The following is a 13,227-nucleotide window of genomic DNA, read 5'->3' as shown; positions in this document are numbered from 1 at the left end:
ATAGACTACTACTTTATCGCTTACAACCATACCACGTTGAATGCACCCGATCTCTTTCGATCTCGGGAGTTAAGCAATGTCGGGCACGGTTAGTACTTGCATGGGTGACCGGCTGGGAATACCGAGTGTCGTAGGCTTTTCGTCGCCGTTTCATTCGATTTTGCTCTGTTTTCCAACAACTGCGAAATACAAATAGCCGAATAGACTACTACTTTATCACCTACAACCATACCACGTTGAATGCACCCGATCTCGTTCGATCTCGGAAGTTAAGCAATGTCGGGCTCGGTTAGTACTTGCATGGGTGACCGGCTGGGAATACCGAGTGTCGTAGGCTTTTTGTCGCCGTTTCATTCGATTTTGCTCTGTTTTCCAACAACTGCGAAATACAAATAGCCGAATAGACTACTACTTTATCGCCTACAACCATACCACGTTGAATGCACCCGATCTCGTTCGATCTCGGAAGTTAAGCAATGTCAGGCTCGGTTAGTACTTGCATGGGTGACAGGCTGGGAATACCGAGTGTCGTAGGCTTTTCGTCGCCGTTTCATTCGATTTTGCTCTGTTTTACAACAACTGCGAAAAACAAATAGCCGAATAGACTACTACTTTATCGCCTACAACCATACCACGTTGAATGCACCCGATCTCGTTCGATCTCGGAAGTTAAGCAATGTCGGGCTCGGTTAGTACTTGCATGGGTGACCTGCTGGGAATACCGAGTGTCGTAGGCTTTTCGTCGCCGTTTCATTCGATTTTGCTCTGTTTTCCAACAACTGCGAAATACAAATAGCCGAATAGACTACTACTTTATCGCCTACAACCATACCACGTTGAATGCACTCGATCTCGGAAGTTAAGCAATGTCGGGCTCGGTTAGTACTTGCATGGGTGACCGGCTGGGAATACCGAGTGTCGTAGGCTTTTTGTCGCCGTTTCATTCGATTTTGCTCTGTTTTCCAACAACTGCGAAATACAAATAGCCGAATAGACTACTACTTTATCGCCTACAACCATACCACGTTGAATGCACCCGTTATCGTTCGATCTCGGAAGTTAAGCAATGTCAGGCTCGGTTAGTACTTGCATGGGTGACCGGCTGGGAATACCGAGTGTCGTAGGCTTTTCGTCGCCGTTTCATTCGATTTTGCTCTGTTTTCCAACAACTGCGAAATACAAATAGCCGAATAGACTACTACTTTATCGCCTACAACCATACCACGTTGAATGCACCCGATCTCGTTCGATCTCGGGAGTTAAGCAATGTCGGGCTCGGTTAGTACTTGCATGGGTGACCGGCTGGGAATACCGAGTGTCGTAGGCTTTTCGTCGCCGTTTCATTCGATTTTGCTCTGTTTTCCAACAACTGCGAAATACAAATAGCCGAATAGACTACTACTTTATCGCCTACAACCATACCACGTTGAATGCACCCGATCTCGTTCAATCTCGGAAGTTAAGCAATGTCGGGCTCGGTTAGTACTTGCATGGGTGACCGGCTGGGAATACCGAGTGTCGTAGGCTTTTTGTCGCCGTTTCATTCGATTTTGCTCTGTTTTCCAACAACTGCGAAATACAAATAGCCAAATAGACTACTACTTTATCGCCTACAACCATACCACGTTGAATGCACCCGATCTCGTTCGATCTCGGAAGTTAAGCAATGTCGGGCTCGGTTAGTACTTGCATGGGTGACAGGCTGGGAATACCGAGTGTCGTAGGCTTTTCGTCGCCGTTTCATTCGATTTTGCTCTGTTTTACAACAACTGCGAAAAACAAATAGCCGAATAGAATACTACTTTATCGCCTACAACCATACCACGTTGAATGCACCCGATCTCGTTCGATCTCGGAAGTTAAGCAATGTCGGGCTCGGTTAGTACTTGCATGGGTGACCGGCTGGGAATACCGAGTGTCGTAGGCTTTTCGTCGCCGTTCCGTTCGATTTTGCTCTGTTTTCCAACAACTGCGAAATACAAATAGCCGAATAGACTACTACTTTATCGCCTACAACCATACCACGTTGAATGCACCCGATCTCGTTCGATCTCGGAAGTTAAGCAATGTCGGGCTCGGTTAGTACTTGCATGGGTGACCTGCTGGGAATACCGAGTGTCGTAGGCTTTTCGTCGCCGTTTCATTCGATTTTGCTCTGTTTTCCAACAACTGCGAAATACAAATAGCCGAATAGACTACTACTTTATCGCCTACAACCATACCACGTTGAATGCACTCGATCTCGGAAGTTAAGCAATGTCGGGCTCGGTTAGTACTTGCATGGGTGACCGGCTGGGAATACCGAGTGTCGTAGGCTTTTTGTCGCCGTTTCATTCGATTTTGCTCTGTTTTCCAACAACTGCGAAATACAAATAGCCGAATAGACTACTACTTTATCGCCTACAACCATACCACGTTGAATGCACCCGTTATCGTTCGATCTCGGAAGTTAAGCAATGTCGGGCTCGGTTAGTACTTGCATGGGTGACCGGCTGGGAATACCGAGTGTCGTAGGCTTTTCGTCGCCGTTTCATTCGATTTTGCTCTGTTTTCCAACAACTGCGAAATACAAATAGCCGAATAGACTACTACTTTATCGCCTACAACCATACCACGTTGAATGCACCCGATCTCGTTCGATCTCGGAAGTTAAGCAATGTCGGGCTCGGTTAGTACTTGCATGGGTGACCTGCTGGGAATACCGAGTGTCGTAGGCTTTTCGTCGCCGTTTCATTCGATTTTGCTCTGTTTTCCAACAACTGCGAAATACAAATAGCCGAATAGACTACTACTTTATCGCCTACAACCATACCACGTTGAATGCACTAGATCTCGGAAGTTAAGCAATGTCGGGCTCGGTTAGTACTTGCATGGGTGACCGGCTGGGAATACCGAGTGTCGTAGGCTTTTTGTCGCCGTTTCATTCGATTTTGCTCTGTTTTCCAACAACTGCGAAATACAAATAGCCGAATAGACTACTGCTTTATCGCCTACAACCATACCACGTTGAATGCACCCGTTATCGTTCGATCTCGGAAGTTAAGCAATGTCAGGCTCGGTTAGTACTTGCATGGGTGACCGGCTGGGAATACCGAGTGTCGTAGGCTTTTCGTCGCCGTTTCATTCGATTTTGCTCTGTTTTCCAACAACTTGGAAATACAAATAGCCGAATAGACTACTACTTTATCGCCTACAACCATACCACGTTGAATGCACTCGATCTCCTTCGATCTCGGAAGTTAAGCAATGTCGGGCTCGATTAGTACTTGCATGGGTGACCGGCTGGGAATACCGAGTGTCGTAGGCTTTTCGTCGCCGTTTCATTCGATTTTGCTCTGTTTTCCAACAACTGCGAAATACAAATAGCCGAATAGACTACTACTTTATCGCCTACAACCATACCACGTTGAATGCACCCGATCTCGTTCGATCTCGGAAGTTAAGCAATGTCGGGCTCGGTTAGTACTTGCATGGGTGACCGGCTGGGAATACCGAGTGTCGTAGGCTTTTCGTCGCCGTTTCATTCGATTTTGCTCTGTTTTCCAACAACTGCGAAATACAAATAGTCGAATAGACTACTACTTTATCGCCTACAACAATACCACGTTGAATGCACCCGATCTCGTTCGATCTCGGAAGTTAAGCAATGTCGGGCTCGGTTAGTACTTGCATGGGTGACCGGCTGGGAATACCGAGTGTCGTAGGCTTTTCGTCGCCGTTTCATTCGATTTTGCTCTGTTTTCCAACAAATGCGAAATACAAATAGCCGAATAGACTACTACTTTATCGCCTACAACCATACCACGTTGAATGCACCCGATCTCGTTCGATCTCGGAAGTTAAGCAATGTCGGGCTCGGTTAGTACTTGCATGGGTGACCGGCTGGGAATACCGAGTGTCGTAGGCTTTTCGTCGCCGTTTCGTTCGATTTTGCTCTGTTTTCCAACAACTGCGAAATACAAATAGCCGAATAGACTACTACTTTATCGCCTACAACCATACCACGTTGAATGCACCCGATCTCGTTCGATCTCGGAAGTTAAGCAATGTCGGGCTCGGTTAGTACTTGCATGGGTGACCTGCTGGGAATACCGAGTGTCGTAGGCTTTTCGTCGCCGTTTCATTCGATTTTGCTCTGTTTTCCAACAACTGCGAAATACAAATAGCCGAATAGACTACTACTTTATCGCCTACAACCATACCACGTTGAATGCACTCGATCTCGGAAGTTAAGCAATGTCGGGCTCGGTTAGTACTTGCATGGGTGACCGGCTGGGAATACCGAGTGTCGTAGGCTTTTTGTCGCCGTTTCATTCGATTTTGCTCTGTTTTCCAACAACTGCGAAATACAAATAGCCGAATAGACTACTACTTTATCGCCTACAACCATACCACGTTGAATGCACCCGTTATCGTTCGATCTCGGAAGTTAAGCAATGTCAGGCTCGGTTAGTACTTGCATGGGTGACCGGCTGGGAATACCGAGTGTCGTAGGCTTTTCGTCGCCGTTTCATTCGATTTTGCTCTGTTTTCCAACAACTGCGAAATACAAATAGCCGAATAGACTACTACTTTATCGCCTACAACCATACCACGTTGAATGCAACCGATCTCGTTCGATCTCGGAAGTTAAGCAATGTCGGGCTCGGTTAGTACTTGCATGGGTGACCGGCTGGGAATACCGAGTGTCGTAGGCTTTTTGTCGCCGTTTCATTCGATTTTGCTCTGTTTTCCAACAACTGCGAAATACAAATAGCCGAATAGATTACTACTTTATCGCCTACAACCATACCACGTTGAATGCACCCGTTATCGTTCGATCTCGGAAGTTAAGCAATGTCAGGCTCGGTTAGTACTTGCATAGGTGACCGGCTGGGAATACCGAGTGTCGTAGGCTTTTCGTCGCCGTTTCATTCGATTTTGCTCTGTTTTCCAACAACTGCGAAATACAAATAGCCGAATAGACTACTACTTTATCGCCTACAACCATACCACGTTGAATGCACTCGATCTCGGAAGTTAAGCAAGGTCGGGCTCGGTTAGTACTTGCATGGGTGACCGGCTGGGAATACCGAGTGTCGTAGGCTTTTTGTCGCCGTTTCATTCGATTTTGCTCTGTTTTCCAACAACTGCGAAATACAAATAGCCGAATAGACTACTACTTTATCGCCTACAACCATACCACGTTGAATGCACCCGATCTCCTTCGATCTCGGAAGTTAAGCAATGTCGGGCTCGGTTAGTACTTGCATGGGTGACCGGCTGGGAATACCGAGTGTCGTAGGCTTTTCGTCGCCGTTTCATTCGATTTTGCTCTGTTTTCCAACAACTGCGAAATACAAATAGCCGAATAGACTACTACTTTATCGCCTACAACCATACCACGTTGAATGCACCCGATCTCGTTCGATCTCGGAAGTTAAGCAATGTCGGGCTCGGTTAGTACTTCCATGGGTGACCGGCTGGGAATACCGAGTGTCGTAGGCTTTTCGTCGCCGTTTCATTCGATTTTGCTCTGTTTTCCAACAACTGCGAAATACAAATAGCCGAATAGACTACTACTTTATCGCCTACAACAATACCACGTTGAATGCACCCGATCTCGTTCGATCTCGGAAGTTAAGCAATGTCGGGCTCGGTTAGTACTTGCATGGGTGACCGGCTGGGAATACCGAGTGTCGTAGGCTTTTCGTCGCCGTTTCATTCGATTTTGCTCTGTTTTCCAACAAATGCGAAATACAAATAGCCGAATAGACTACTACTTTATCGCCTACAACCATACCACGTTGAATGCACCCGATCTCGTTCGATCTCGGAAGTTAAGCAATGTCGGGCTCGGTTAGTACTTGCATGGGTGACCGGCTGGGAATACCGAGTGTCGTAGGCTTTTCGTCGCCGTTTCGTTCGATTTTGCTCTGTTTTCCAACAACTGCGAAATACAAATAGCCGAATAGACTACTACTTTATCGCCTACAACCATACCACGTTGAATGCACCCGATCTCGTTCGATCTCGGAAGTTAAGCAATGTCGGGCTCGGTTAGTACTTGCATGGGTGACCTGCTGGGATTACCGAGTGTCGTAGGCTTTTCGTCGCCGTTTCATTCGATTTTGCTCTGTTTTCCAACAACTGCGAAATACAAATAGCCGAATAGACTACTACTTTATCGCCTACAACCATACCACGTTGAATGCACTCGATCTCGGAAGTTAAGCAATGTCGGGCTCGGTTAGTACTTGCATGGGTGACCGGCTGGGAATACCGAGTGTCGTAGGCTTTTTGTCGCCGTTTCATTCGATTTTGCTCTGTTTTCCAACAACTGCGAAATACAAATAGCCGAATAGACTACTACTTTATCGCCTACAACCATACCACGTTGAATGCACCCGTTATCGTTCGATCTTGGAAGTTAAGCAATGTCAGGCTCGGTTAGTACTTGCATGGGTGACCGGATGGGAATACCGAGTGTCGTAGGCTTTTCGTCGCCGTTTCATTCGATTTTGCTCTGTTTTCCAACAACTGCGAAATACAAATAGCCGAATAGACTACTACTTTATCACCTACAACCATACCACGTTGAATGCACCCGATCTCGTTCGATCTCGGGAGTTAAGCAATGTCGGGCTCGGTTAGTACTTGCATGGGTGACCGGCTGGGAATACCGAGTGTCGTAGGCTTTTCGTCGCCGTTTCATTCGATTTTGCTCTGTTTTCCAACAACTGCGAAATACAAATAGCCGAATAGACTACTACTTTATCGCCTACAACCATACCACGTTGAATGCACCCGATCTCGTTCGATCTCGGAAGTTAAGCAATGTCGGGCTCGGTTAGTACTTGCATGGGTGACCGGCTGGGAATACCGAGTGTCGTAGGCTTTTTGTCGCCGTTTCATTCGATTTTGCTCTGTTTTCCAACAACTGCGAAATACAAATAGCCGAATAGACTACTACTTTATCGCCTACAACCATACCACGTTGAATGCACCCGTTATCGTTCGATCTCGGAAGTTAAGCAATGTCAGGCTCGGTTAGTACTTGCATGGGTGACCGGCTGGGAATACCGAGTGTCGTAGGCTTTTCGTCGCCGTTTCATTCGATTTTGCTCTGTTTTCCAACAACTGCGAAATACAAATAGCCGAATAGACTACTACTTTATCGCCTACAACCATACCACGTTGAATGCACCCGATCTCGTTCGATCTCGGGAGTTAAGCAATGTCGGGCTCGGTTAGTACTTGCATGGGTGACCGGCTGGGAATACCGAGTGTCGTAGGCTTTTCGTCGCCGTTTCATTCGATTTTGCTCTGTTTTCCAACAACTGCGAAATACAAATAGCCGAATAGACTACTACTTTATCGCCTACAACCATACCACGTTGAATGCAACCGATCTCGTTCGATCTCGGAAGTTAAGCAATGTCGGGCTCGGTTAGTACTTGCATGGGTGACCGGCTGGGAATACCGAGTGTCGTAGGCTTTTTGTCGCCGTTTCATTCGATTTTGCTCTGTTTTCCAACAACTGCGAAATACAAATAGCCGAATAGATTACTACTTTATCGCCTACAACCATACCACGTTGAATGCACCCGTTATCGTTCGATCTCGGAAGTTAAGCAATGTCAGGCTCGGTTAGTACTTGCATAGGTGACCGGCTGGGAATACCGAGTGTCGTAGGCTTTTCGTCGCCGTTTCATTCGATTTTGCTCTGTTTTCCAACAACTGCGAAATACAAATAGCCGAATAGACTACTACTTTATCGCCTACAACCATACCACGTTGAATGCACTCGATCTCGGAAGTTAAGCAATGTCGGGCTCGGTTAGTACTTGCATGGGTGACCGGCTGGGAATACCGAGTGTCGTAGGCTTTTTGTCGCCGTTTCATTCGATTTTGCTCTGTTTTCCAACAACTGCGAAATACAAATAGCCGAATAGACTACTACTTTATCGCCTACAACCATACCACGTTGAATGCACCCGATCTCCTTCGATCTCGGAAGTTAAGCAATGTCGGGCTCGGTTAGTACTTGCATGGGTGACCGGCTGGGAATACCGAGTGTCGTAGGCTTTTCGTCGCCGTTTCATTCGATTTTGCTCTGTTTTCAAACAACTGCGAAATACAAATAGCCGAATAGACTACTACTTTATCGCCTACAACCATACCACGTTGAATGCACCCGATCTCGTTCGATCTCGGAAGTTAAGCAATGTCGGGCTCGGTTAGTACTTCCATGGGTGACCGGCTGGGAATACCGAGTGTCGTAGGCTTTTCGTCGCCGTTTCATTCGATTTTGCTCTGTTTTCCAACAACTGCGAAATACAAATAGCCGAATAGACTACTACTTTATCGCCTACAACCATACCACGTTGAATGCACCCGATCTCCTTCGATCTCCGAAGTTAAGCAATGTCGGGCTCGGTTAGTACTTGCATGGGTGACCGGCTGGGAATACCGAGTGTCGTAGGCTTTTCGTCGCCGTTTCATTCGATTTTGCTCTGTTTTCCAACAACTGCGAAATACAAATAGCCGAATAGACTACTACTTTATCGCCTACAACCATACCACGTTGAATGCACCCGATCTCGTTCGATCTCGGAAGTTAAGCAATGTCGGGCTCGGTTAGTACTTGCATGGGTGACCGGCTGGGAATACCGAGTGTCGTAGGCTTTTCGTCGCCGTTTCATTCGATTTTGCTCTGTTTTCCAACAACTGCGAAATACAAATGGCCGAATAGACTACTACTTTATCGCCTACAACAATACCACGTTGAATGCACCCGATCTCGTTCGATCTCGGAAGTTAAGCAATGTCGGGCTCGGTTAGTACTTGCATGGGTGACCGGCTGGGAATACCGAGTGTCGTAAGCTTTTCGTCGCCGTTTCATTCGATTTTGCTCTGTTTTCCAACAAATGCGAAATACAAATAGCCGAATAGACTACTACTTTATCGCCTACAACCATACCACGTTGAATGCACCCGATCTCGTTCGATCTCGGAAGTTAAGCAATGTCGGGCTTGGTTAGTACTTGCATGGGTGACCGGCTGGGAATACCGAGTGTCGTAGGCTTTTCGTCGCCGTTTCGTTCGATTTTGCTCTGTTTTCCAACAACTGCGAAATACAAATAGCCGAATAGACTACTACTTTATCGCCTACAACCATACCACGTTGAATGCACCCGATCTCGTTCGATCTCGGAAGTTAAGCAATGTCGGGCTCGGTTAGTACTTGCATGGGTGACCTGCTGGGATTACCGAGTGTCGTAGGCTTTTCGTCGCCGTTTCATTCGATTTTGCTCTGTTTTCCAACAACTGCGAAATACAAATAGCCGAATAGACTACTACTTTATCGCCTACAACCATACCACGTTGAATGCACTCGATCTCGGAAGTTAAGCAATGTCGGCCTCGGTTAGTACTTGCATGGGTGACCGGCTGGGAATACCGAGTGTCGTAGGCTTTTTGTCGCCGTTTCATTCGATTTTGCTCTGTTTTCCAACAACTGCGAAATACAAATAGCCGAATAGACTACTACTTTATCGCCTACAACCATACCACGTTGAATGCACCCGTTATCGTTCGATCTTGGAAGTTAAGCAATGTCAGGCTCGGTTAGTACTTGCATGGGTGACCGGCTGGGAATACCGAGTGTCGTAGGCTTTTCGTCGCCGTTTCATTCGATTTTGCTCTGTTTTCCAACAACTGCGAAATACAAATAGCCGAATAGACTACTACTTTATCGCCTAAAACCATACCACGTTGAATGCACCCGATCTCGTTCGATCTCGGGAGTTAAGCAATGTCGGGCTCGGTTAGTACTTGCATTGGTGACCGGCTGGGAATACCGAGTGTCGTAGGCTTTTTGTCGCCGTTTCATTCGATTTTGCTCTGTTTTCCAACAACTGCGAAATACAAATAGCCGAATAGATTACTACTTTATCGCCTACAACCATACCACGTTGAATGCACCCGTTATCGTTCGATCTCGGAAGTTAAGCAATGTCAGGCTCGGTTAGTACTTGCATAGGTGACCGGCTGGGAATACCGAGTGTCGTAGGCTTTTCGTCGCCGTTTCATTCGATTTTGCTCTGTTTTCCAACAACTGCGAAATACAAATAGCCGAATAGACTACTACTTTATCGCCTACAACCATACCACGTTGAATGCACTCGATCTCGGAAGTTAAGCAATGTCGGGCTCGGTTAGTACTTGCATGGGTGACCGGCTGGGAATACCGAGTGTCGTAGGCTTTTTGTCGCCGTTTCATTCGATTTTGCTCTGTTTTCCAACAACTGCGAAATACAAATAGCCGAATAGACTACTACTTTATCGCCTACAACCATACCACGTTGAATGCACCCGATCTCCTTCGATCTCGGAAGTTAAGCAATGTCGGGCTCGGTTAGTACTTGCATGGGTGACCGGCTGGGAATACCGAGTGTCGTAGGCTTTTCGTCGCCGTTTCATTCGATTTTGCTCTGTTTTCCAACAACTGCGAAATACAAATAGCCGAATAGACTACTACTTTATCGCCTACAACCATACCACGTTGAATGCACCCGATCTCGTTCGATCTCGGAAGTTAAGCAATGTCGGGCTCGGTTAGTACTTGCATGGGTGACCGGCTGGGAATACCGAGTGTCGTAGGCTTTTCGTCGCCGTTTCATTCGATTTTGCTCTGTTTTCCAACAACTGCGAAATACAAATAGCCGAATAGACTACTACTTTATCGCCTACAACAATACCACGTTGAATGCACCCGATCTCGTTCGATCTCGGAAGTTAAGCAATGTCGGGCTCGGTTAGTACTTGCATGGGTGACCGGCTGGGAATACCGAGTGTCGTAGGCTTTTCGTCGCCGTTTCATTCGATTTTGCTCTGTTTTCCAACAAATGCGAAATACAAATAGCCGAATAGACTACTACTTTATCGCCTACAACCATACCACGTTGAATGCACCCGATCTCGTTCGATCTCGGAAGTTAAGCAATGTCGGGCTCGGTTAGTACTTGCATGGGTGACCGGCTGGGAATACCGAGTGTCGTAGGCTTTTCGTCGCCGTTTCGTTCGATTTTGCTCTGTTTTCCAACAACTGCGAAATACAAATAGCCGAATAGACTACTACTTTATCGCCTACAACAATACCACGTTGAATGCACCCGATCTCGTTCGATCTCGGAAGTTAAGCAATGTCGGGCTCGGTTAGTACTTGCATGGGTGACCTGCTGGAAATACCGAGTGTCGTAGGCTTTTCGTCGCCGTTTCATTCGATTTTGCTCTGTTTTCCAACAACTGCGAAATACAAATAGCCGAATAGACTACTACTTTATCGCCTACAACCATACCACGTTGAATGCACTCGATCTCGGAAGTTAAGCAATGTCGGGCTCGGTTAGTACTTGCATGGGTGACCGGCTGGGAATACCGAGTGTCGTAGGCTTTTTGTCGCCGTTTCATTCGATTTTGCTCTGTTTTCCAACAACTGCGAAATACAAATAGCCGAATAGACTACTACTTTATCGCCTACAACCATACCACGTTGAATGCACCCGTTATCGTTCGATCTCGGAAGTTAAGCAATGTCGGGCTCGGTTAGTACTTGCATGGGTGACCGGCTGGGAATACCGAGTGTCGTAGGCTTTTTGTCGCCGTTTCATTCGATTTTGCTCTGTTTTCCAACAACTGCGAAATACAAATAGCCGAATAGACTACTACTTTATCGCCTACAACCATACCACGTTGAATGCACCCGATCTCCTTCGATCTCGGAAGTTAAGCAATGTCGGGCTCGGTTAGTACTTGCATGGGTGACCGGCTGGGAATACCGAGTGTCGTAGGCTTTTCGTCGCCGTTTCATTCGATTTTGCTCTGTTTTCCAACAACTGCGAAATACAAATAGCCGAATAGACTACTACTTTATCGCCTACAACCATACCACGTTGAATGCACCCGATCTCGTTCGATCTCGGAAGTTAAGCAATGTCGGGCTCGGTTAGTACTTGCATGGGTGACCGGCTGGGAATACCGAGTGTCGTAGGCTTTTCGTCGCCGTTTCATTCGATTTTGCTCTGTTTTCCAACAACTGCGAAATACAAATAGCCGAATAGACTACTACTTTATCGCATACAACAATACCACGTTGAATGCACCCGATCTCGTTCGATCTCGGAAGTTAAGCAATGTCGGGCTCGGTTAGTACTTGCATGGGTGACCGGCTGGGAATACCGAGTGTCGTAGGCTTTTCGTCGCCGTTTCATTCGATTTTGCTCTGTTTTCCAACAAATGCGAAATACAAATAGCCGAATAGACTACTACTTTATCGCCTACAACCATACCACGTTGAATGCACCCGATCTCGTTCGATCTCGGAAGTTAAGCAATGTCGGGCTCGGTTAGTACTTGCATGGGTGACCGGCTGGGAATACCGAGTGTCGTAGGCTTTTCGTCGCCGTTTCGTTCGATTTTGCTCTGTTTTCCAACAACTGCGAAATACAAATAGCCGAATAGACTACTACTTTATCGCCTACAACAATACCACGTTGAATGCACCCGATCTCGTTCGATCTCGGAAGTTAAGCAATGTCGGGCTCGGTTAGTACTTGCATGGGTGACCTGCTGGGAATACCGAGTGTCGTAGGCTTTTCGTCGCCGTTTCATTCGATTTTGCTCTGTTTTCCAACAACTGCGAAATACAAATAGCCGAATAGACTACTACTTTATCGCCTACAACCATACCACGTTGAATGCACTCGATCTCGGAAGTTAAGCAATGTCGGGCTCGGTTAGTACTTGCATGGGTGACCGGCTGGGAATACCGAGTGTCGTAGGCTTTTTGTCGCCGTTTCATTCGATTTTGCTCTGTTTTCCAACAACTGCAAAATACAAATAGCCGAATAGACTACTACTTTATCGCCTACAACCATACCACGTTGAATGCACCCGTTATCGTTCGATCTCGGAAGTTAAGCAATGTCAGGCTCGGTTAGTACTTGCATGGGTGACCGGCTGGGAATACCGAGTGTCGTAGGCTTTTCGTCGCCGTTTCATTCGATTTTGCTCTGTTTTCCAACAACTGCGAAATACAAATAGCCGAATAGACTACTACTTTATCGCCTACAACCATACCACGTTGAATGCACCCGATCTCGTTCGATCTCGGGAGTTAAGCAATGTCGGGCTCGGTTAGTACTTGCATGGGTGACCGGCTGGGAATACCGAGTGTCGTAGGCT

At 46.8% G+C, this 13,227-nt stretch overlaps 41 non-coding genes and 26 pseudogenes across 41 annotated transcripts; all 67 read left to right on the top strand.

Moving 5' to 3' along the window:
- The first annotated feature begins 18 nt into the window (after positions 1-18).
- Positions 19-137, top strand: LOC144417667 (5S ribosomal RNA; annotated as a pseudogene).
- An 81-nt stretch (positions 138-218) lies between these two features.
- Positions 219-337, top strand: LOC144415104 (5S ribosomal RNA). Its single transcript, XR_013470996.1, has one exon. It is a non-coding gene; the product is annotated as a 5S ribosomal RNA (ribosomal RNA).
- Positions 338-418: 81 nt separating this feature from the next.
- LOC144417809 (5S ribosomal RNA) lies at positions 419-537 on the top strand (annotated as a pseudogene).
- Positions 538-618: 81 nt separating this feature from the next.
- On the top strand, positions 619-737 carry LOC144414342 (5S ribosomal RNA). The gene has a single exon (XR_013470231.1). It is a non-coding gene; the product is annotated as a 5S ribosomal RNA (ribosomal RNA).
- Positions 738-818: 81 nt separating this feature from the next.
- Positions 819-927, top strand: LOC144412328 (5S ribosomal RNA; annotated as a pseudogene).
- Positions 928-1,008: 81 nt separating this feature from the next.
- LOC144412038 (5S ribosomal RNA) lies at positions 1,009-1,127 on the top strand (annotated as a pseudogene).
- Positions 1,128-1,208: 81 nt separating this feature from the next.
- LOC144415135 (5S ribosomal RNA) lies at positions 1,209-1,327 on the top strand. The gene has a single exon (XR_013471027.1). It is a non-coding gene; the product is annotated as a 5S ribosomal RNA (ribosomal RNA).
- Positions 1,328-1,408: 81 nt separating this feature from the next.
- LOC144416288 (5S ribosomal RNA) lies at positions 1,409-1,527 on the top strand. The gene has a single exon (XR_013472181.1). It is a non-coding gene; the product is annotated as a 5S ribosomal RNA (ribosomal RNA).
- Positions 1,528-1,608: 81 nt separating this feature from the next.
- Positions 1,609-1,727, top strand: LOC144416915 (5S ribosomal RNA). Its single transcript, XR_013472808.1, has one exon. It is a non-coding gene; the product is annotated as a 5S ribosomal RNA (ribosomal RNA).
- Positions 1,728-1,808: 81 nt separating this feature from the next.
- Positions 1,809-1,927, top strand: LOC144412570 (5S ribosomal RNA). The gene has a single exon (XR_013469090.1). It is a non-coding gene; the product is annotated as a 5S ribosomal RNA (ribosomal RNA).
- An 81-nt stretch (positions 1,928-2,008) lies between these two features.
- On the top strand, positions 2,009-2,127 carry LOC144414331 (5S ribosomal RNA). The gene has a single exon (XR_013470220.1). It is a non-coding gene; the product is annotated as a 5S ribosomal RNA (ribosomal RNA).
- An 81-nt stretch (positions 2,128-2,208) lies between these two features.
- On the top strand, positions 2,209-2,317 carry LOC144412327 (5S ribosomal RNA; annotated as a pseudogene).
- Positions 2,318-2,398: 81 nt separating this feature from the next.
- Positions 2,399-2,517, top strand: LOC144417853 (5S ribosomal RNA; annotated as a pseudogene).
- An 81-nt stretch (positions 2,518-2,598) lies between these two features.
- LOC144414320 (5S ribosomal RNA) lies at positions 2,599-2,717 on the top strand. Its single transcript, XR_013470209.1, has one exon. It is a non-coding gene; the product is annotated as a 5S ribosomal RNA (ribosomal RNA).
- Positions 2,718-2,798: 81 nt separating this feature from the next.
- On the top strand, positions 2,799-2,907 carry LOC144412891 (5S ribosomal RNA; annotated as a pseudogene).
- An 81-nt stretch (positions 2,908-2,988) lies between these two features.
- On the top strand, positions 2,989-3,107 carry LOC144412037 (5S ribosomal RNA; annotated as a pseudogene).
- An 81-nt stretch (positions 3,108-3,188) lies between these two features.
- Positions 3,189-3,307, top strand: LOC144416514 (5S ribosomal RNA). The gene has a single exon (XR_013472407.1). It is a non-coding gene; the product is annotated as a 5S ribosomal RNA (ribosomal RNA).
- An 81-nt stretch (positions 3,308-3,388) lies between these two features.
- LOC144412559 (5S ribosomal RNA) lies at positions 3,389-3,507 on the top strand. Its single transcript, XR_013469089.1, has one exon. It is a non-coding gene; the product is annotated as a 5S ribosomal RNA (ribosomal RNA).
- An 81-nt stretch (positions 3,508-3,588) lies between these two features.
- Positions 3,589-3,707, top strand: LOC144414898 (5S ribosomal RNA). Its single transcript, XR_013470789.1, has one exon. It is a non-coding gene; the product is annotated as a 5S ribosomal RNA (ribosomal RNA).
- An 81-nt stretch (positions 3,708-3,788) lies between these two features.
- On the top strand, positions 3,789-3,907 carry LOC144412548 (5S ribosomal RNA). Its single transcript, XR_013469087.1, has one exon. It is a non-coding gene; the product is annotated as a 5S ribosomal RNA (ribosomal RNA).
- An 81-nt stretch (positions 3,908-3,988) lies between these two features.
- On the top strand, positions 3,989-4,107 carry LOC144414309 (5S ribosomal RNA). The gene has a single exon (XR_013470198.1). It is a non-coding gene; the product is annotated as a 5S ribosomal RNA (ribosomal RNA).
- Positions 4,108-4,188: 81 nt separating this feature from the next.
- LOC144412326 (5S ribosomal RNA) lies at positions 4,189-4,297 on the top strand (annotated as a pseudogene).
- An 81-nt stretch (positions 4,298-4,378) lies between these two features.
- Positions 4,379-4,497, top strand: LOC144412036 (5S ribosomal RNA; annotated as a pseudogene).
- An 81-nt stretch (positions 4,498-4,578) lies between these two features.
- LOC144415926 (5S ribosomal RNA) lies at positions 4,579-4,697 on the top strand. Its single transcript, XR_013471820.1, has one exon. It is a non-coding gene; the product is annotated as a 5S ribosomal RNA (ribosomal RNA).
- An 81-nt stretch (positions 4,698-4,778) lies between these two features.
- Positions 4,779-4,897, top strand: LOC144412662 (5S ribosomal RNA; annotated as a pseudogene).
- Positions 4,898-4,978: 81 nt separating this feature from the next.
- Positions 4,979-5,087, top strand: LOC144412513 (5S ribosomal RNA; annotated as a pseudogene).
- Positions 5,088-5,168: 81 nt separating this feature from the next.
- LOC144414906 (5S ribosomal RNA) lies at positions 5,169-5,287 on the top strand. Its single transcript, XR_013470797.1, has one exon. It is a non-coding gene; the product is annotated as a 5S ribosomal RNA (ribosomal RNA).
- Positions 5,288-5,368: 81 nt separating this feature from the next.
- Positions 5,369-5,487, top strand: LOC144414546 (5S ribosomal RNA). Its single transcript, XR_013470436.1, has one exon. It is a non-coding gene; the product is annotated as a 5S ribosomal RNA (ribosomal RNA).
- An 81-nt stretch (positions 5,488-5,568) lies between these two features.
- On the top strand, positions 5,569-5,687 carry LOC144414897 (5S ribosomal RNA). The gene has a single exon (XR_013470788.1). It is a non-coding gene; the product is annotated as a 5S ribosomal RNA (ribosomal RNA).
- An 81-nt stretch (positions 5,688-5,768) lies between these two features.
- Positions 5,769-5,887, top strand: LOC144412536 (5S ribosomal RNA). The gene has a single exon (XR_013469085.1). It is a non-coding gene; the product is annotated as a 5S ribosomal RNA (ribosomal RNA).
- An 81-nt stretch (positions 5,888-5,968) lies between these two features.
- On the top strand, positions 5,969-6,087 carry LOC144416186 (5S ribosomal RNA). The gene has a single exon (XR_013472080.1). It is a non-coding gene; the product is annotated as a 5S ribosomal RNA (ribosomal RNA).
- Positions 6,088-6,168: 81 nt separating this feature from the next.
- LOC144412325 (5S ribosomal RNA) lies at positions 6,169-6,277 on the top strand (annotated as a pseudogene).
- An 81-nt stretch (positions 6,278-6,358) lies between these two features.
- LOC144412669 (5S ribosomal RNA) lies at positions 6,359-6,477 on the top strand (annotated as a pseudogene).
- Positions 6,478-6,558: 81 nt separating this feature from the next.
- On the top strand, positions 6,559-6,677 carry LOC144416649 (5S ribosomal RNA). Its single transcript, XR_013472542.1, has one exon. It is a non-coding gene; the product is annotated as a 5S ribosomal RNA (ribosomal RNA).
- An 81-nt stretch (positions 6,678-6,758) lies between these two features.
- Positions 6,759-6,877, top strand: LOC144412523 (5S ribosomal RNA). The gene has a single exon (XR_013469083.1). It is a non-coding gene; the product is annotated as a 5S ribosomal RNA (ribosomal RNA).
- Positions 6,878-6,958: 81 nt separating this feature from the next.
- LOC144412035 (5S ribosomal RNA) lies at positions 6,959-7,077 on the top strand (annotated as a pseudogene).
- An 81-nt stretch (positions 7,078-7,158) lies between these two features.
- Positions 7,159-7,277, top strand: LOC144415134 (5S ribosomal RNA). Its single transcript, XR_013471026.1, has one exon. It is a non-coding gene; the product is annotated as a 5S ribosomal RNA (ribosomal RNA).
- Positions 7,278-7,358: 81 nt separating this feature from the next.
- LOC144415925 (5S ribosomal RNA) lies at positions 7,359-7,477 on the top strand. The gene has a single exon (XR_013471819.1). It is a non-coding gene; the product is annotated as a 5S ribosomal RNA (ribosomal RNA).
- Positions 7,478-7,558: 81 nt separating this feature from the next.
- LOC144412661 (5S ribosomal RNA) lies at positions 7,559-7,677 on the top strand (annotated as a pseudogene).
- An 81-nt stretch (positions 7,678-7,758) lies between these two features.
- LOC144412324 (5S ribosomal RNA) lies at positions 7,759-7,867 on the top strand (annotated as a pseudogene).
- An 81-nt stretch (positions 7,868-7,948) lies between these two features.
- Positions 7,949-8,067, top strand: LOC144414905 (5S ribosomal RNA). Its single transcript, XR_013470796.1, has one exon. It is a non-coding gene; the product is annotated as a 5S ribosomal RNA (ribosomal RNA).
- An 81-nt stretch (positions 8,068-8,148) lies between these two features.
- LOC144414545 (5S ribosomal RNA) lies at positions 8,149-8,267 on the top strand. Its single transcript, XR_013470435.1, has one exon. It is a non-coding gene; the product is annotated as a 5S ribosomal RNA (ribosomal RNA).
- An 81-nt stretch (positions 8,268-8,348) lies between these two features.
- LOC144417174 (5S ribosomal RNA) lies at positions 8,349-8,467 on the top strand. Its single transcript, XR_013473066.1, has one exon. It is a non-coding gene; the product is annotated as a 5S ribosomal RNA (ribosomal RNA).
- An 81-nt stretch (positions 8,468-8,548) lies between these two features.
- On the top strand, positions 8,549-8,667 carry LOC144412512 (5S ribosomal RNA). Its single transcript, XR_013469082.1, has one exon. It is a non-coding gene; the product is annotated as a 5S ribosomal RNA (ribosomal RNA).
- Positions 8,668-8,748: 81 nt separating this feature from the next.
- LOC144416675 (5S ribosomal RNA) lies at positions 8,749-8,867 on the top strand. Its single transcript, XR_013472568.1, has one exon. It is a non-coding gene; the product is annotated as a 5S ribosomal RNA (ribosomal RNA).
- An 81-nt stretch (positions 8,868-8,948) lies between these two features.
- Positions 8,949-9,067, top strand: LOC144414118 (5S ribosomal RNA). Its single transcript, XR_013470009.1, has one exon. It is a non-coding gene; the product is annotated as a 5S ribosomal RNA (ribosomal RNA).
- An 81-nt stretch (positions 9,068-9,148) lies between these two features.
- Positions 9,149-9,267, top strand: LOC144416185 (5S ribosomal RNA). Its single transcript, XR_013472079.1, has one exon. It is a non-coding gene; the product is annotated as a 5S ribosomal RNA (ribosomal RNA).
- An 81-nt stretch (positions 9,268-9,348) lies between these two features.
- LOC144412910 (5S ribosomal RNA) lies at positions 9,349-9,457 on the top strand (annotated as a pseudogene).
- An 81-nt stretch (positions 9,458-9,538) lies between these two features.
- On the top strand, positions 9,539-9,657 carry LOC144412545 (5S ribosomal RNA; annotated as a pseudogene).
- An 81-nt stretch (positions 9,658-9,738) lies between these two features.
- On the top strand, positions 9,739-9,857 carry LOC144418348 (5S ribosomal RNA; annotated as a pseudogene).
- An 81-nt stretch (positions 9,858-9,938) lies between these two features.
- On the top strand, positions 9,939-10,057 carry LOC144412660 (5S ribosomal RNA; annotated as a pseudogene).
- Positions 10,058-10,138: 81 nt separating this feature from the next.
- On the top strand, positions 10,139-10,247 carry LOC144412323 (5S ribosomal RNA; annotated as a pseudogene).
- Positions 10,248-10,328: 81 nt separating this feature from the next.
- LOC144414904 (5S ribosomal RNA) lies at positions 10,329-10,447 on the top strand. Its single transcript, XR_013470795.1, has one exon. It is a non-coding gene; the product is annotated as a 5S ribosomal RNA (ribosomal RNA).
- An 81-nt stretch (positions 10,448-10,528) lies between these two features.
- On the top strand, positions 10,529-10,647 carry LOC144412501 (5S ribosomal RNA). Its single transcript, XR_013469081.1, has one exon. It is a non-coding gene; the product is annotated as a 5S ribosomal RNA (ribosomal RNA).
- Positions 10,648-10,728: 81 nt separating this feature from the next.
- On the top strand, positions 10,729-10,847 carry LOC144414896 (5S ribosomal RNA). Its single transcript, XR_013470787.1, has one exon. It is a non-coding gene; the product is annotated as a 5S ribosomal RNA (ribosomal RNA).
- Positions 10,848-10,928: 81 nt separating this feature from the next.
- On the top strand, positions 10,929-11,047 carry LOC144412490 (5S ribosomal RNA). The gene has a single exon (XR_013469080.1). It is a non-coding gene; the product is annotated as a 5S ribosomal RNA (ribosomal RNA).
- An 81-nt stretch (positions 11,048-11,128) lies between these two features.
- On the top strand, positions 11,129-11,247 carry LOC144416607 (5S ribosomal RNA). The gene has a single exon (XR_013472500.1). It is a non-coding gene; the product is annotated as a 5S ribosomal RNA (ribosomal RNA).
- Positions 11,248-11,328: 81 nt separating this feature from the next.
- Positions 11,329-11,437, top strand: LOC144412321 (5S ribosomal RNA; annotated as a pseudogene).
- An 81-nt stretch (positions 11,438-11,518) lies between these two features.
- LOC144417852 (5S ribosomal RNA) lies at positions 11,519-11,637 on the top strand (annotated as a pseudogene).
- An 81-nt stretch (positions 11,638-11,718) lies between these two features.
- On the top strand, positions 11,719-11,837 carry LOC144414902 (5S ribosomal RNA). The gene has a single exon (XR_013470793.1). It is a non-coding gene; the product is annotated as a 5S ribosomal RNA (ribosomal RNA).
- An 81-nt stretch (positions 11,838-11,918) lies between these two features.
- LOC144412479 (5S ribosomal RNA) lies at positions 11,919-12,037 on the top strand. Its single transcript, XR_013469079.1, has one exon. It is a non-coding gene; the product is annotated as a 5S ribosomal RNA (ribosomal RNA).
- Positions 12,038-12,118: 81 nt separating this feature from the next.
- On the top strand, positions 12,119-12,237 carry LOC144416648 (5S ribosomal RNA). Its single transcript, XR_013472541.1, has one exon. It is a non-coding gene; the product is annotated as a 5S ribosomal RNA (ribosomal RNA).
- An 81-nt stretch (positions 12,238-12,318) lies between these two features.
- LOC144412466 (5S ribosomal RNA) lies at positions 12,319-12,437 on the top strand. Its single transcript, XR_013469077.1, has one exon. It is a non-coding gene; the product is annotated as a 5S ribosomal RNA (ribosomal RNA).
- An 81-nt stretch (positions 12,438-12,518) lies between these two features.
- On the top strand, positions 12,519-12,637 carry LOC144414675 (5S ribosomal RNA). The gene has a single exon (XR_013470565.1). It is a non-coding gene; the product is annotated as a 5S ribosomal RNA (ribosomal RNA).
- An 81-nt stretch (positions 12,638-12,718) lies between these two features.
- LOC144412320 (5S ribosomal RNA) lies at positions 12,719-12,827 on the top strand (annotated as a pseudogene).
- Positions 12,828-12,908: 81 nt separating this feature from the next.
- On the top strand, positions 12,909-13,027 carry LOC144412034 (5S ribosomal RNA; annotated as a pseudogene).
- An 81-nt stretch (positions 13,028-13,108) lies between these two features.
- On the top strand, positions 13,109-13,227 carry LOC144415133 (5S ribosomal RNA). Its single transcript, XR_013471025.1, has one exon. It is a non-coding gene; the product is annotated as a 5S ribosomal RNA (ribosomal RNA).

The sequence above is a fragment of the Styela clava genome, chromosome 15 (genome assembly GCF_964204865.1).
Source record: "Styela clava chromosome 15, kaStyClav1.hap1.2, whole genome shotgun sequence".
Taxonomy (NCBI): domain Eukaryota; kingdom Metazoa; phylum Chordata; class Ascidiacea; order Stolidobranchia; family Styelidae; genus Styela; species Styela clava.
This window is presented reverse-complemented; position numbering and strand designations above follow the sequence as displayed.